This window comes from Schistocerca cancellata, chromosome 3 (assembly GCF_023864275.1).
Source record: "Schistocerca cancellata isolate TAMUIC-IGC-003103 chromosome 3, iqSchCanc2.1, whole genome shotgun sequence".
NCBI lineage: Eukaryota > Metazoa > Arthropoda > Insecta > Orthoptera > Acrididae > Schistocerca > Schistocerca cancellata.
Genome location: NC_064628.1, coordinates 705,200,287 through 705,216,615, shown reverse-complemented (window position 1 = coordinate 705,216,615; position 16,329 = coordinate 705,200,287). Strand labels below are relative to the sequence as shown.

Here is a 16,329-nt window from a genome sequence, read left to right as displayed (position 1 = left end):
TACCTACTAGAGACACTGCGGCGCTTGGGCTTCTTACCGTCCGCGATCGCAATAATAAAAAATGTGGCCCTCGGAATCACTGCAAAAATTTCAGTAAATTCGCAACTCACGAAAAGGCTCCTAATCGACAGAGGTGTCCCTCAGGGCAGCCCCTTGTCGATGTTGCCGTTCGTCATTTCGCTCGAGCCGCTCCTCACGCACCTGCAGGCGAAGCTTAGTGGTTTAACGATCGCAGGAGTGACGTCCGTAACAGGAGCCTATGCGGATGATGTTGGGATTGTTATCAGAGATGAGTCTGACGTCACTACGCTTGGAGCTGTCCTCAAGACCTACTGTCAGGCGTCTGGAGCACACATCAATGAACGGAAAAGCAACTTTTTAAATCTGCGAGGCCTTGATCGTCTTCACATTTCATGTGCCACACACGTCAGTGAACTTAAAGCTCTAGGTATAGTGTTGAAGGCGTCAACATTAAACATGACGGCAGCGAACTGGAGGGATGTGGCTCACAAAATCAACGGTGCAGTAATTGATAACAACCACAGAAGTCTGAACCAATTCGACAGAATTACGTTGATTAATACGTGTGTTTTATCTAAGGCCTTCTACACGGCGCAGGTTCTTCCTATTCCTGCAGGAGTGGCTCAAACTATCATGTCAAAGGTTACGAATTTTCTATGGAAAGGCGAAATCTTTCGTGTATCTGCACGAACAGCAGCGCTACACCCTACACATGGAGGAATGGGATTGGTTGACATACGGAGCAAAGCACTGGCTCTGTACGTATCACGTACGGCGGCAATCATACAGAATGGCCCTCATGGCCTTACGGCACAGTTATTTCATGCTGTCCGGCCACACAGTCTTGAATCTCCGCTGAATGTTCAACCTATTTGTTACCGGCTTAAACATATCAGAGAGTATTATCTCGAGTAGTCACCAGTTACGGCAAACTCAGTCTTAACGGCAAAAGCAATTTTGGCGGAAAGGAAGGAACACGAAAGCCAGAATCCGATTGTTAACAAATATAGTGGAGTCAAATGGGATACAGTATGGCGAAACGTTGGCTCCACTGTTTTGAGCTCGGATGCTCGTACTGCGTGGTACAAAGCAGTCAGTAATATCATAAGTACCAATGAGCGACTCCACCGGATAGGACTGAGTGCTACCAACCGCTGTCTTCACTGCGACCTCATAGATACCGTGCTGCACAGATGCACCTGTGGGGAACGTCTCCACAACTGGAACTGGATCCAGAAACAAGTCGCACTTATCACTCGCAGTGTTCCCGCCAGTGTCCAGGCGATGATGATCTATCGACCTGATTTTAAGTTTTACCCACAGACGAAAAATAATGCTGTGAGTTGGTTACTGGGTAATTATTCTAGTTATATCTTTAACAAACTTGGCGATGATGATCCTGTCGCATTCAAAATGCATATGGAAATCGCATTTCACAAAACTCTTCAATACAAGCATCATGGCAAGAACTTTGGAAATATGCTTCAAATTGTATTCAAGAAAATGGGAATAGGGTAGTGTACCGGGTGTGTGGGGGTGGATTGGGGCGCGGAGCACCTGTAGTGCCGCGTCGCGTCCTGACTTCAGCCTGCGCATCGGCACCTCCCTTCAACAGTGCACGTGGATCACCAGAATACACTTGGATCAGAGATGAGACACATCTTTAATTTTTATTTCTTCTTGAATAAATGCTCACGGCGGTCCCCAAAGGAGGGGATTCAATTATTGATTTTTATTTAAAAACACAACAAAACTGCAAAAAAGAAAACATAAAAAAACTTTAACAAACACTTTAACAACAATTGCAAAAATAAAACTAGAACAAGTGAAGGAAAACTATTAACAAATAATGGAAAAAAATGTTTAATAAGATAAAAAAAAGTCGGTAGAGAACGAGACTCTTCGTAAAAAAAGTGTTAAAAAACGGTCTATGGTGCCACATTTAAGCTCTGAGAAAAAAAAATAAAAAAGTCAGAGCATTCGACTGCAGATCGAGAGGTCTCCGGTTCAAACCCGGGTGCCCCCTTCATTTTTCAGTATCTCGAAAAAACAAAAGACGATTGTCGCGGTGAGTTGCAAATACATGTTTGAGATGCACTCCGCACGCCATACCGAAGGCTTTGGAGCAACATTTCAATGGGAGGATCGCAGCCAAGGGTCTTGCAGGTCATCGTCCTCCCGCCATGAGGTCGAACTGTACGAAATCCACTTGCTTGGGGGAAGAATCTTGTACACTGAATTTTATAGAATATGGTGATAGGCAAAAGTTTTCATGTACTGCTGCACGGAGAAACAAAAATAGGAGGAGCTGGGATTTTAACCCAGGACTTTCTGCATGCGACGCAGACACTCTACCACTGAGTTACACCCCCTCCAGAGCAAGTACATCTGGGACGAGTCTCTCCTGGATCCTACTGTCATTATTTCTTAGGTTTGAACGGTACAGTAAGTGTTCGAGGAACCTATTCATGAGAAGACCAAAGCAGCGTCGACTCTGTGGCGCAACGGTAGCGCGTCTGACTCCAGACCAGAAGGTTGCGTGTGCAAATCACGTCGGGGTCACAATGAAATTTTCGTTTACGAAAGCCATAGGCGAGTATGTCAGTTTAATCAGATACCAAACGATTACAGAGAACGAACGAACAGAACTTGCTTGAAAAAAGCTACTAGAGCAATTATCGCATTCTGACATTAAGGTGAAGGCGCCGACTCGCACTTTTCTCCAGGCGCGAAGTGTCTAGTATTTTTTATATTTATATCGTTTAACGCTAATATATAACTAAAAGATAATGATTACACGATATTTCGCTCGATTAGACGTCTTTAGCCAGGCAGAGTATAATATTTTTCCTTAAGTTATGGGAATAGGAAGATCGTGAAAGGGGGTATGCTCAGTCGAATTCCGGCTTTCGCTGTCGCCGCGGTCGGACGTGCTAGCTGGTTGCTCCGCGTCGTCGGTGTCGTTGCCAGTGTTTACTGTTTGTCGTTGTGTGTTTCTGTGTTCCGAGTGATTCACGTGTATTGTACTTTTTTGTGGTCGTCCTTTTCGTCAGCAACTTGCCGATCTTGTAAGGGATTCGGGCTTGACCGGATTCCATACAGCTGCAGCGCCATGTCTACCACCATCCGGAGAAACACCCTGGTTTTTGGCTTTGACAAGGATACCCGCCGAGTTCAACCGACCGCCCTCGAGATTCATGACTGGCTAACCGAGGTAATAGGCATCACTTCTGATTCTGTGCACACCACCCAGCTAGATTCTGATCGTTATTGCGTGTTTGTCAAGTTTCTCAGTCCAGTAGCAGTTGATCGACTTCTTGAAAAAATCGGCAAACAAGTCCCTTTTGTTCATCGCGACGGCACCACTAGTATGGTTACTGTAACACGTGCCGATACCTCGATCCAGACAGTTCGAGTACTTAACTTGCCCATAGAGATTGACAATGCTAAAATTAAAGATGCACTTTCTAAGTTTGGTGAGGTTAAAGAAATTGTCAACGAAAAGTCGTCTCTCGCTACAAATTACAATGTTTCAATGGGAGTAGATCTGTGGACATGGAAGTAAAAATGATCATTCCTTCTCACATCACGGTTGATGGTTATAAGGCTCACATTATGTATTCTGGTCAAGCCCCCACCTGCCATATCTGCAATGAACTAAGCCATCTTCGCCAGGACTGCCCCCGCCGAGTTTTTGTCTTAAAAAATAATCTCCAGCCGCGGCATAGATTAACACTTAACGAGGTAATGGCAGTAGATACTTCTGGTTCTTCTGCACACCCTGATGTTGATGCTCCCCAGGCAACTACCTCCGAGACCCCGCCCATAACCGCTGATGCGTTTCCACTACTCGTAGGACGGCAAACTGCTGCGCCAGTTTGTCTTGAAAGTGAATCTCAGCAAAAGAAAAGGCCGCTGGAATGTAGTGATGAGCATTCAGATGAGGAAGTATCTCACGCGACTCCTGCAGCCCGGAAACCAAAACCATCAATCGCGGAGGATTTAGTACCAGATGATGTTATGCGGGTCGATTTTGAAGCCAGTGCGGATGGACTTGAGGGGATGCCGAATTCTGAGACGCCGGGTCATGAACAGGAACCTCCAATTTTGAGTGCCGCGCCCGAAGGACAACAGCCGCTACAACGCGCACACAGTGAGGAAGTGTTGTGTCAACAACGCGCTACAGCTGACGCCCGACAACAAGTTTTGGGCGGAAGTAAACGAGTGAAAGTGTTTACCAACCTGCCAGCTGCCGGCGGCAGTGCTGCGACAACGACACGACCGTGTCTCAAAGAATCCACAAAAACTTCGGGACCTCAAAACGCCCCACGACGAAGGCTCAATCCACAGCCAAATCTCTCTGCTCCTCGCAACAAGGGAAATTCCACTTCCACGCAAGTGGATGTAGTACCCCGAAATATTAGTTATGAAATTGTGAGGGAACATTCCGGTGATGACAACAGCAAAGAACTCGGCGAAGCCCATCCTCCACAGTAGTATTACGTTGGTACAAGGTTTGTTCCATGCTGTCGCCTACGGTTGCAAAGCTTCTTCGTGTTTTTTCTGTCCTTTTATCCGGTTATGGTTCGCAGCATTCTCTGTGTCGTTTTTGCTACAACCGGCCTATGATTTGTAGTGTATCACTTGTTATGGTTTTTATTTCGCTTCTTGATCCAATAATCCTCTCATGGCTGCTCACATTATACCTTTTTTAATTCTGCAGCCGGCACTCTTGAGCTCGATGCCATCGTTTTGTTATAATTTTACATCTCTTTACCTATATGCTACAGGCTTATACTATCACCTCCCTTAATATCAATAGGATTACGTCAGAGTTAAAACTTGCTTTATTAAAACAATTTTTGTTTGACTCTGGTACAGATATTGCCCTTTTACAAGAGGTTGCAACATAGTCGGGAATGTTAATTTGCCATGTTGCAATAATCAATTTCGCTCCTGAATTCAGTGCTGGCACAGCGATTTTAGTCAGGGAAGGAATACCTCTAACCGATGTCGAAAAGTTAGACTCTGGACGGGGCATAGGCGTGAATATCATGGGCGTCAGTGTAATCAATCTGTATGCACCATCTGGAAGTACACGGCGCGCCGACAGATCGAAGTTTTTTAAGGAGGATATCATTTACTTACTGCGGAGAGACTCTCCAAACTTGATCATTGCAGGCGATTTTAATTGTGTATTGCACCATAAAGATCAAACCCCCAATTTTAATTATTTCCCTGAATTAAACTTTCTTGTCTCCTAAATGAAACTGAGGGACGCGTGGGAAGTTAAGTAAAGTAACCCACGCTTGTGAAATACACGCACATTTCACATAATTCCAGTAGCAGGATTGATAGAATCTGTATGTCAAGTTACATAGTGAGGAATTTGCTACAAGTGGAAATCACTCCAGTCAGCTTCTCTGATCACTGTAGTGTGAGTGCCTGCATAAACTTAGACCGGCAACCAACTCACTGGTTTAGGAATCAGTGGAGCATGAATGTCGGCCTTTTAACAGAAGACGAGCTCGAGGTCGAATTAAAGACAGTTTGGGAATTTTGCTTGCGCTCTGTACACAACTTTCCGAGTGTTTTGGAGTGGTGGACCCGCAAGGCGTAGCCCAAATTACGGAAAGTAATTATATCTTATAGTATAGAGAGATCTCGGGCAGTTCACCGTACAATGGAATTTTACTACATGGTCTTAAGGGATTTGTATGATCAGGCAGATGGCTCAGACAGGCGCCTGTCCGACATCAAGAAAATTAAAGCGACATTATTAAGCTTAAAGAGAAAACAACTGGAGGGTCTTAAACTTAAGTCAAAAGCCAGATCTGGTAGCGAGGACGAAACGGCTGCGGTATATCATCTGATTAAACATCGCAAGAACCGACGACGGATATTCATGGACGAACTTAAATTAGAAAACGGTACTGTCCTCACTGTGCAAAACGAGATAATCAGAGAAATCCACAGGTATTACAGTGCCCTGTATGAGGCAGAAGCAACGCAAGAGGACGATTTGGATGAGTTATTTGCGTTTACAACCTCCACAATTACTGCCGATGACAACGCCAGCTTATTTTCAGCTTTTAGTCCAGATGAAGTCCTTGAAATAATTCGCGGCTCCCCTAAAAGTAAATCGCCGGGCCCTGATGGCCTTCCGGTCGAATTCTATCAACGATATTGGAGTATCATAGGTGATAAGTTGACACAAGCCGTTAACGACGTACTGCGGGGAAAGTTTGTACCATTAGAACTTAAAGAATGTAAAATCGTGTTGATTCCTAAAAATAAGGGATGTAAAAAGATTAACAACTTCCGGCCGATTTCTCTTCTTAATTCAGATTATAAGATTATTGCGAGAGCTTTAAACAATCGAATGATGCCGTTGACCGCAAACATAATTGGGCAACAGCAAACTTGTGCTTATAGGCGATCAATATTTCAGACTACAGCACAATATAGAGATATCGTCGCTTTGTCGTCTGCCAGCACCATTAATTGCGGCCTCCTTTTTGTCGACTTTTATAAAGCATTTGATAGTGTCAGCCATAAATACCTCTTCGAAACGATGCGGAGGATGGGCTTCGGGCATGACTCCATCGCTGTCGTGCGCAATATGATCACTGGTCTGGCTGCCACGATCTCCGTTAACTGCCAGCTCACAAGACCAATTACCATCGCAAGGGGTGTCCCCCAAGGAAGCCCCCTTTCCATGTTGCTCTTTGTCATCTCACTAGAACCATTGCTGCGGCTAGTACAAGAACACATGACGGGCATAACGATCGCCGGGAAGAAAACTGCAGTTGGGGCATATGCTGATGATGTCGGCATCGTCGTGAGGAACAGGGATGATGTGATTCAACTGGAGGCAGACCTCAGAAGCTATTGTTCAGCTTCTGGCGCAAAAATGAATGAAACTAAAGGCAAATTTCTACGTATAAGGGGACTTGACGATGTCGGCCTAGAATGGGCTACCCATGTTACGGAACGCAAATCTCTTGGGACGAAACTGACGGTCCCTCCACAAAGGATGATAACGGCAAACTGGCGGGATGTCTCGTTCAAAGTCAAGGGTGCTTTAATAGATAACGTTTATCGCAGTATGGACCAAATTCAGAGGGTTAAATTTATAAATACATGTATCCTGTCGCGAGCATATTATGTGGCACAAGTCTTTCCAATCCCCACTGTCATAGCCAAACAGATAATGAGCAAGTTGACCAATTTTCTGTGGCGGGGGGAAATATTTCGAGTTGACGTGAAGACTGTGACCCTCGACCCTCTGCATGGCAGTATGGGTCTGACCGATCTGAACGCCAAAGCAATGGCTTTGTACATTAAACGGATGACATCCTTAATCCAAAACTACTCTGACACCCTTACGGCAAAGTTGTTTGAGGCAGTCGCGCCGAAAAGCGTAGAACCGCCGATCAATGTGCAGACGATCGACTACCAGCTCTCCCACATCCGCACATATTATCTGGAAAAGAGCTACTTGAGCGAGGTCCTTCTCCAACACCGACCCTTAACTGCCAAGGACATTCTGGAGCACAGGAAACAATATGAGGGCAAGAACAAAATCGAACAAAAGCACACTGGAGTCAATTGGGATGTCCTGTGGGCGAACATCAGCTGCAGTGTACTTCCGTCCTTGGTCAGGTCGACATGGTACAAAACGGTTAACAACATTATCAGCACAAATGAGCGCCTGCATGCGATTGGGCTAAGCGACACAGCCCATTGTCCATATTGTCACCGAGTGGATACTGTTCCCCACAGATATACTTGCAGTCACCGCATGCGCAATTGGCAATGAGTTCGTCAAAAAGTCGCCCTTATAACTAGGACTTCTGAAAATAACATCGACACGAACTTACTGCACAGAACAGACGTCAAATATTTTCCGCCAACTAAAAATAATGCCGTCATGTGGCTGTTGGGCCAAAATACATGTCTTCAATCGGCTGACGGGCGAAGATTACAGCGAGTTTCAGTTACACATGGAAACGGAATATACTAAAATTAGAAACTACGCGGATCACCGTCGCAAGTACGGTAATATGCTTCATATTGCATTCAATAGAACAGGTATTGGATAGCTGTTCGAGCTCTAAAACCTTCACCCGTTTATGTATCAACCGAATGATCTGGCTCCAATCCCATATTGATGCTATTCCAATAAATAAATAAATAAATAAATACATAAATAAATATATAAATAAAAAAATAAAAAATAAATAAATAAATATTAAAAAATCGATGTTCCTTTACAATGAATGTGAGTGATGACGGGTATGAGGCCGAACCGTGGCCAGGCCTCGGACTAATTGACCCCTGCCTTCCTTGCCGCCATCTGCCTGCCCCGCTCGCTATAAAAAACGAAAAAAAAGTCGTAGAGCATTCGACTGCAGATCGAGAGGTCCCCGGTTCAATCCCGGGTGCCCCCTTCATTTTTCAGTATCTCGTAAAACCAAAAGACGATTGTTGCGGTGAGTTGCAAATACATGTTTGAGATGCACTCCGCACGCCATACCGAAGGCTTTGGAGCAACATTTCAATGGGAGGATCGTAGCCAAGGGTCTTGCAGGTCATCGTCCTCCCGCCATGAGGTCGAACTGTACGAAATCCCGGAATGAGATTTTCACTCTGCAGCGGAGTGTGCGCTGATATGAAACTTCCTGGCAGATTAAAACTGTGTGCCCGACCGAGACTCGAACTCGGGATCCTTGCCTTTCGCGGGCAAGTGCTCTACCAACTGAGCAACCGAAGCACGACTCACGTCCGGTACTCACAGCTTTACTTCTGCCAGTACCTCGTCTCCAACCTTCCAAACTTTACAGAAGTTCTCCTGCGAACCTAGCAGAACTAGCACTCCTGAAAGAAAGGATATTGCGGAGACATGGCTTAGCCACAGCCTGGGGGATGTTTCCAGAATGAGATTTTCACTCTGCAGCGGAGTGTGCGCTGATATGAAACTTACTGGCAGATTAAAACTGTGTGCCCGACCGAGACTCGAACTCGGGATCCTTGCCTTTCGCGGGCAAGTGCTCTACCAACTGAGCAACCGAAGCACGACTCACGTCCGGTACTCACAGCTTTACTTCTGCCAGTACTTTCTTTCAGGAGTGCTAGTTCTGCTAGGTTCGCAGGAGAACTTCTGTAAAGTTTGGAAGGTTGGAGACGAGGTACTGGCAGAAGTAAAGCTGTGAGTACCGGACGTGAGTCGTGCTTCGGTTGCTCAGTTGGTAGAGCACTTGCCCGCGAAAGGCAAGGATCCCGAGTTCGAGTCTCGGTCGGGCACACAGTTTTAATCTGCCAGGAAGTTTTGTACGAAATCCACTTGCTTGGGGGAAGAATCTTGTACACTAAATTTTATAGAATATGGTGATAGGCAAAAGTTTTCATGTACTGCTGCACGGAGAAACAAAAATTGGAGGAGCTGGGATTTGAACCCAGGACTTCCTGCATGCGAAGCAGACACTCTACCCCTGAGTTACACCCCGCCAGAGCAAGTACATCTGGGACGAGTCTCTCCTGGTCCTACTGTCATTATTTCTTAGGTTTGAACGGTACAGTAAGTGTTCGAGGAACTTATTCATGACAAGACTAAGCGGCGTCGACTCCGTGGCGCAACGGTATCGCGTCTGACTCCAGATCAGAAGGTTGCGTGTTCAAATCACGTCGGGGTCACAATGAAATTTTCGTTTACGAAAGCCAGAGGCGAGTATGTCAGTTTAATCAGATACCAAACGATTACAGAGAACGGACGAGCAGAACTTGCTTGAAAAAAGCTACTAGTGCAATTTTCGCATTCTGACTTTAGGGTGAAGGCGCCGACTCGCACTTTCTCCATGCGCGAAGTGTCTAGTATTTTTGATATTTATGTCGTTTAACGCTAATTTATAACTGAGAGATAATGATTACACGATATTTTGCTCGATTAGACGTCTTTAGCCAGGCAGAGTATAATATTTTTCCTTAAGTTATGGGAATAGGAAGATCGTGAAAGGGGGTATAGCTCAGTCATTCACTGCTCGGCCGCCGAGCCGGACGGACGTGTGGCGGCAGCGCTAGGAGGGCTGGCGTAAACAGTGGCTGTGTGGCTGTTACGAAGGTCAGTGGAGCGCTTTGTTTACTGTGCATCTTTCAGTAGTTTAAAATGACAAATTGAATGAAATTAACTGTGAAAGGAGAGATACGGTTAGATTTACTTTTGAATGGACTTGTAAAAGACCAAAGGCTTTTGAGATTAAAGGTGGCTTTCAGAAACAGTTAAGATCACTGGAGACGAAATTATTGGCGTTCATCATTCTTTTGTTTCCAATTCTGTGTTTTTGAAATTGATTTCCTCTGATTTGTGCTCCTCGATAGTTGACAAGTGTGGTGGCGCAATGAAATTTAATCATGCAGACGGGACCGTTAGTGACGTTCTTGTTTCCCATGCTGGGCTAGGCATTCGAACAGTGAGAGTTTTCGAACTGCCGTTCGAGGTCCCTGCCGGAACAATCAATGCTGCTCTTCAGCCCTATGGTAGGGCTGAAGAAAAATGGTCGGAGCAATGAATGGAGTTAGACAGATTAAGATTGAGCTCTTACGACATATCCCTTCTTACTGGAATATCTGTGGCCATCGCGCTCTCATAATTTATGATGGGCAGCCACGGACTTGTGCGTTATGTAACGCCACGGGGCACGTCAGAAGTGAGTGCAGTAGAAGGCGGGTTCCTCAGTTACCGACTAACGAGGCGGCTGTCCCAGGACAAGTTGTTAGCATGCAAGTGACGTACGCTGCCGCGCCAGCTAGCCGCGCCCCCTATCAACAGAATATGGCCGAGCAGACTGGACCCTCCGTCGCGCGCACGCTAACGGGAAGCACCGCGGAGTTGACTAACGATGAAAATCAGTATCTGGCCAGTAATGACGTCACTGAGGGCGCACTGCGCTTGCCCTCTGAATCTGACAACTCTTCCAACGAGCGACAAGCTTCATCGATAATACCTGATGTAGACATGGTAGAGTACGAAACGGTAGTTACACACGAAAGGGCCTACATTCCAGAGGGAACTACAGTGGATGGACATAAAGAGGAAGTGATACAACAGACAACTGACAACCACACAGATGACAGGACACTACAGGCTGGTTCAGGACACGTCAAAGGGAAAGGGGGGGGGGGCGCAAGAAGACGAACCAATGACACCACCCGTCTCACGTGTCACGTGTCGTAGAAACAGAAGCATCGGCCGACTCAGACATTAACGGAGCTCCAAAATCTTCCGCCACGAAGGCGGGACAGGTGACTTCTCCTCGACCTTCCACGGAGTAGCCAGGAAGTTTACCAAAGGTTTCACCGACGGTTTCACCGAAATCATCAAAAAATAACAAAAGACGAAGAGCACATCAAGCTGCAGAGAATTTGGCCCCACACAAAAGGAAGCGGTCGGCGAGTCTTCGGATCGGAACAAGAGACAAGAACGGGCTGACACGCCACACGGAACATTTGAACCCTTGCATGACAATACGACATCAGATATGGAAAATGATACCCGACTTGGACAAGGACATGGACACGACATCACCGAGCCACGATTTCACTGGGCGGACGAAAAGGAAGATCAGACCGAAGCAATGGGGGCGGAAGGGGCTTTTGAGGAAGAATTTTTTTATTAAAAATTGTCACACTGAACTCTAAGAAGATAGAAGGGAAAAAGCAAAAAGAAGGAAAACCGTCAATGGCATAAAAGTAAAATAAAATAACACTATATATATCTAACCCGAAGTTATTGTACGCGGCTCAAATACCGTGTCCTCTGTTTACTGTCTTGTAGCGTCTCACAGTGGAACATACGTATAACGTGACCACCTTAAACATAAACAAAATTCAGAGTCAAGCAAAGGTAGCTGCACTGAAGGACTTTCTGTATCAGTCCGATACAGACATCGGCTTCGTGCAGGAAGTTAATGTCAAAGCATTGTATGTTTCAGGGTACAAAGAGGTGTTGAATGTGGCTCCAGAAAACGCGTGTGGAACAGCCATCCTTGCTAAAGAAGGGATCGAGATGACAAATGTGTGCCTTTTAGAGTCGGGGAGGGGAATTAGCTGCAAAATTTTTAACACCACTTTTATAAACCTATACGCACCTTCAGGCAACAATGCGAGACGAGAGAGGGCAGCCTTTTTTAAAAGTGACATTTTATTTCTACTCCAAGACAACCCTGCAGAAATTGTCATTGGTGGAGTTTTCAATTGCGTTTTAAATAAAAAGGATCAGCGACCAAATTTTAACTTCTCCCAAGAACTGCAGGCTTTGGTCACCAACATGAAGTGGTTTGACGCGTGGGAAATACAATATCCGACGCTGGTTCGCTTCACATATATCACTGGTACTACACAGAGCAGAATCGACAGAATATATGTCACCCCCATTTTAGCCACCAAAGTCAGTAGTATCGAGGTGATGCCAGCTGCCTTCTCTGACCACCTCGGAGTGAGGTGCAGCATCAAATTAACCAGGCAAAAGACATATTGGGGTCGCCCACTATGGAAATTAAATATCAATACCCTCTCTGACAACGCTCTAGCTTTAAAGATGCAAGAAACTTGGCAGTCTGTTTTAAGGATGCGTACTAAATATAGAACAACTATTGAATGGTGGACTATGGCCGCTAAGAAAAAGATAAGAGCGGCGCTGATATCTTACGCCAAAGAAAGGGCAATGTGGTCACGACACACGATGGAGTTTTACTACTCTTGCTTAAGAGACCTTTACGACCAACCAATGTCTCAAGACGTCTTTATCAATTTTAAAAACGTTAAAGCCAAAATGATAAGTATCAAGAGGGTACATTTAGAGGGATTAAAAATAAAATCCCACACTAGAACGACGGTGGAGGCAGAAAACACCTCCATCTACCACTTGATACAACACACACAAAACAGGAGACGAAATTTTATTGCCAGCCTCAGATCGGAAGATAACAGAGTCCTGACAGAACAAAGAGATATCTTAAATGAAGCACATAGATTTTTTCAGCAATTATATTCTGGAAATGCTACTGACGACAACTCAGTACGAGATTTTACGGAACTCCGGAATAGAGGCAGTTGTTACAGAGGAGGAGAACAGGGGTTTAACGTTGGAAATTACGAATGACGAGGTTTTTGATATACTCAAATCTTCACCTTCACGTAAGTCTCCAGGCCCAGACGGCCTGCCTGTGGAGTTTTATAGGACCTTTTGGCACCTAATAGGTTCCCAATTCACGGAAGTAGTTAATGACGTCTTGAGGGGAGAGGAAATTCCTGCTGCTTTCAAGGAAAGTGTAATTGTACTACTTCCAAAGGGAAGGAGTACGGACACGAAAGATATTACTAAAATGAGGCCTATCAGTCTCATGAACTCAGATTACAAGGTAGTTGCACGTATAATTAAAGAACGAATGGTACCGATTTTATCAAAAGTCATTGGATGCCACCAGACGTGTCTCCCTCGACGTACCATTTTTAAGACTGTATGTGAATATCGAGACATTATTTCTATTTTCTCATCATCGTCAGCGAATGGAGGCATTGCCTACATTGATTTTGCTAAAGCGTTTGACAGAGTCAACTAAGGATATCTGTTCAGAACCTTGAAACACACAGGTTTCAATGATGGCAACTTAGCGGTCTTAATGATCATCGTCAGAGACATACGAACCAAAATCTCGATCAATGGACAATATACTAATGAAGTATTGATATCTAGTGGAGTTCCTCAGGGAAGTCCTTTGTCCATGTTGTTTTATGTGGTTTCTCTGGAACCCCTTTTACGGCTTTTGAACACTACCTTAGAATGCATAACAATAGCTGGGCTGAAGACGGTTACAAAGGCATACGCTGACGATGTGGGAGTTCTAGTAAGGAGCGATGAAGACTGTGCCCAGCTAACAGACAAGTTATTGCTTTATAGCAGGGCAACTGGTGCGAGGATAAATGAAACTAAAAGTTCCTTTTTAAATTTACAGGGTCTTGACAATGTGCAGCTACCGTGGGTAAACAGGGTGGAGCGTCACACTGCTTTGGGCATAACTTTTTACAGTTGCCCATTAAGAACAACGGCTGCTAATTGGAAACAGGCGTTGGGAAAAATCAGAGGCAGCTTAATACTGCATGAAACGAGAGACTTAAATATCAAGCAAAGAATTAAACTAATCAACTGTGCAGTTCTTTCGAAAGCTGCATATGTTGCTCACATTTTACCAACACCTCCAGACGTAGTGAAATTTATATGAGCACAATCTGTCGATACGTATGGAAAGGCCATATTTTTAGAGTAGCAGTAGGAACGACTACATCGAGACTTGAAAACGGAGGCCTAGGGCAGACAGACCTTCGGAGGAAAAACACTGCCCTCTTCATTAAAAGAACGCTCAAACTTATCGAGACACAGCCGAACAGCATAACTGCCGCTCTATTTGACCTTCTCAAACCCGGAAGCATGCAGCCGCCAGTAGATGTTCACAACATAAATTACACTCTACCAGCATATTAAGGATTTTTATGTAGAATTAAGCTACTTGACATGCATTTCAACAGACAAAAATAAGAGGACAAGTAAATATATAGTAGAGAAGTTAAAATCACGCGAAAACCGAAATAAAATGGAGCTGAAGTATCCCAACAAAAACTGGGAAAAAATATGGACCAATATAAATAACAAGACACTGACTACGGAAGTGCAAGCGTCATGGTACAGAGTTGCCAACAACATTATTAGTACCAATGAAAAACTGTATTCAATAGGACTACAAGCAACCAATGTGTGCCAAAAATGTCACACTTTGGACTCCTTAAAGCATCGCTTGATCTGCAATGGATACAAGAATATTTGGAATGACATTGTATTGCAAGTCGCTTTTCTTAAAAGGACCGATGGAAGAGAAATCACGCTAAACGATATACTCTTCCCAGAAGAAATTTCCTTTCCACCACAAAAAAACAATGTCATCTTGTGGCTACTCGGAAATTTTGTCAATTATGTTGTTAACAACAAAGGCAATGACAATCTACAAGAATATCGAGAATATATGAAAGACGAATACTTCAAAATATACCGGAACAAAGACCACAAAAAGAAGTTCGGAAATATGATGGAAATTTTGTTTCAGAAACAAGGCATCGGTTAATACCTATATAATATGAAATCGACCGAACAAGATAGACTGCCAAAGTAGGGGATTGCTGTTGAGGGTGAAGTACGGTGGGGCCTTCGTGTGCCCCGGGACCGATACGGTAGCCGTGAAGGCCTCAACAGAACCTAGAAAAAGCATGTTTTCCCAAAAAGTAGCAGGAGTCACGCCACAGCACAAGAATAGTAGGGAAAAACTATTCTCATGCAAAAGACGTGCATCACTGAAGAAGTTCAATTTCCTCTCTTAAGTTTTACTTTTGTTTCTCTCTCATTTTTGTTTAAATTCTAATGGAAGAATATTTTGCGTTTCGTTAATGCAGTAAATAGTATTATAGAGAGAGTTATTTTCACCGTAATCGATTCAGATTACAATTTACAAAAAATCGAACATTGTCTTCAAGATGCAATTCATTTTCATAACCCACTGAAAAAAAAAGAGGTGGGGCATGAAGCTCGCCGAAGAAGGCACATGAAGGAGAGCAAATGGAAGGGCTAGAAGGGGAGATGGGAGGCCCTAAAGAAAAACAGAAAAAAAAGTCGTAGAGCATTCGACTGCAGATCGAGAGGTCCCCGGTTCAATCCCGGGTGCCCCCTTCATTTTTCAGTATCTCGAAAAAACAAAAGACGATTATCGCGGTGAGTTGCAAATACATGTTTGAGATGCACTCCGCACGCAATACCGAAGGCTTTGGAGCAACATTTCAATGGGAGGATTGCAGCCAAGGGTCTTGCAGGTCATCGTCCTCCCGCCATGAGGTCGAACTGTACGAAATCCACTTGCTTGGGGGAAGAATCTTGTACACTGAATTTTATAGAATATGGTGATAGGCAAAAGCTTTCATGTACTGCTGCACGGAGAAACAAAAATTGGAGAAGCTGGGATTTGAACCCAGGACTTTCTGCATGCGAAGCAGACACTCTACCACTGAGTTACACCCCCGCCAGAGCAAGTACATCTGGGACGAGTCTCTCCTGGATCCTACTGTCATTATTTCTTAGGTTTGAACGGTACAGTAAGTGTTCGAGGAACCTATTCATGACAAGACCTAAGCAGCGTCGACTCCGTGGCGCAACGGTAGCGCGTCTGACTCCAGATCAGAAGGTTGCGTGTTCAAATCACGTCGGGGTCA

At 44.7% G+C, this 16,329-nt stretch overlaps 5 non-coding genes across 5 annotated transcripts; 3 read left to right on the top strand and 2 right to left on the bottom strand.

The window, feature by feature from the left end:
- Nucleotides 1-2,321: 2,321 nt before the first annotated feature.
- Nucleotides 2,322-2,393, bottom strand: Trnaa-cgc (transfer RNA alanine (anticodon CGC)). The gene has a single exon. It is a non-coding gene; the product is annotated as a tRNA-Ala (tRNA).
- A 118-nt stretch (nt 2,394-2,511) lies between these two features.
- Nucleotides 2,512-2,583, top strand: Trnaw-cca (transfer RNA tryptophan (anticodon CCA)). Its single transcript has one exon. It is a non-coding gene; the product is annotated as a tRNA-Trp (tRNA).
- Nucleotides 2,584-9,645: 7,062 nt separating this feature from the next.
- Nucleotides 9,646-9,717, top strand: Trnaw-cca (transfer RNA tryptophan (anticodon CCA)). Its single transcript has one exon. It is a non-coding gene; the product is annotated as a tRNA-Trp (tRNA).
- Nucleotides 9,718-16,067: 6,350 nt separating this feature from the next.
- On the bottom strand, nt 16,068-16,139 carry Trnaa-cgc (transfer RNA alanine (anticodon CGC)). The gene has a single exon. It is a non-coding gene; the product is annotated as a tRNA-Ala (tRNA).
- A 118-nt stretch (nt 16,140-16,257) lies between these two features.
- Nucleotides 16,258-16,329, top strand: Trnaw-cca (transfer RNA tryptophan (anticodon CCA)). Its single transcript has one exon. It is a non-coding gene; the product is annotated as a tRNA-Trp (tRNA).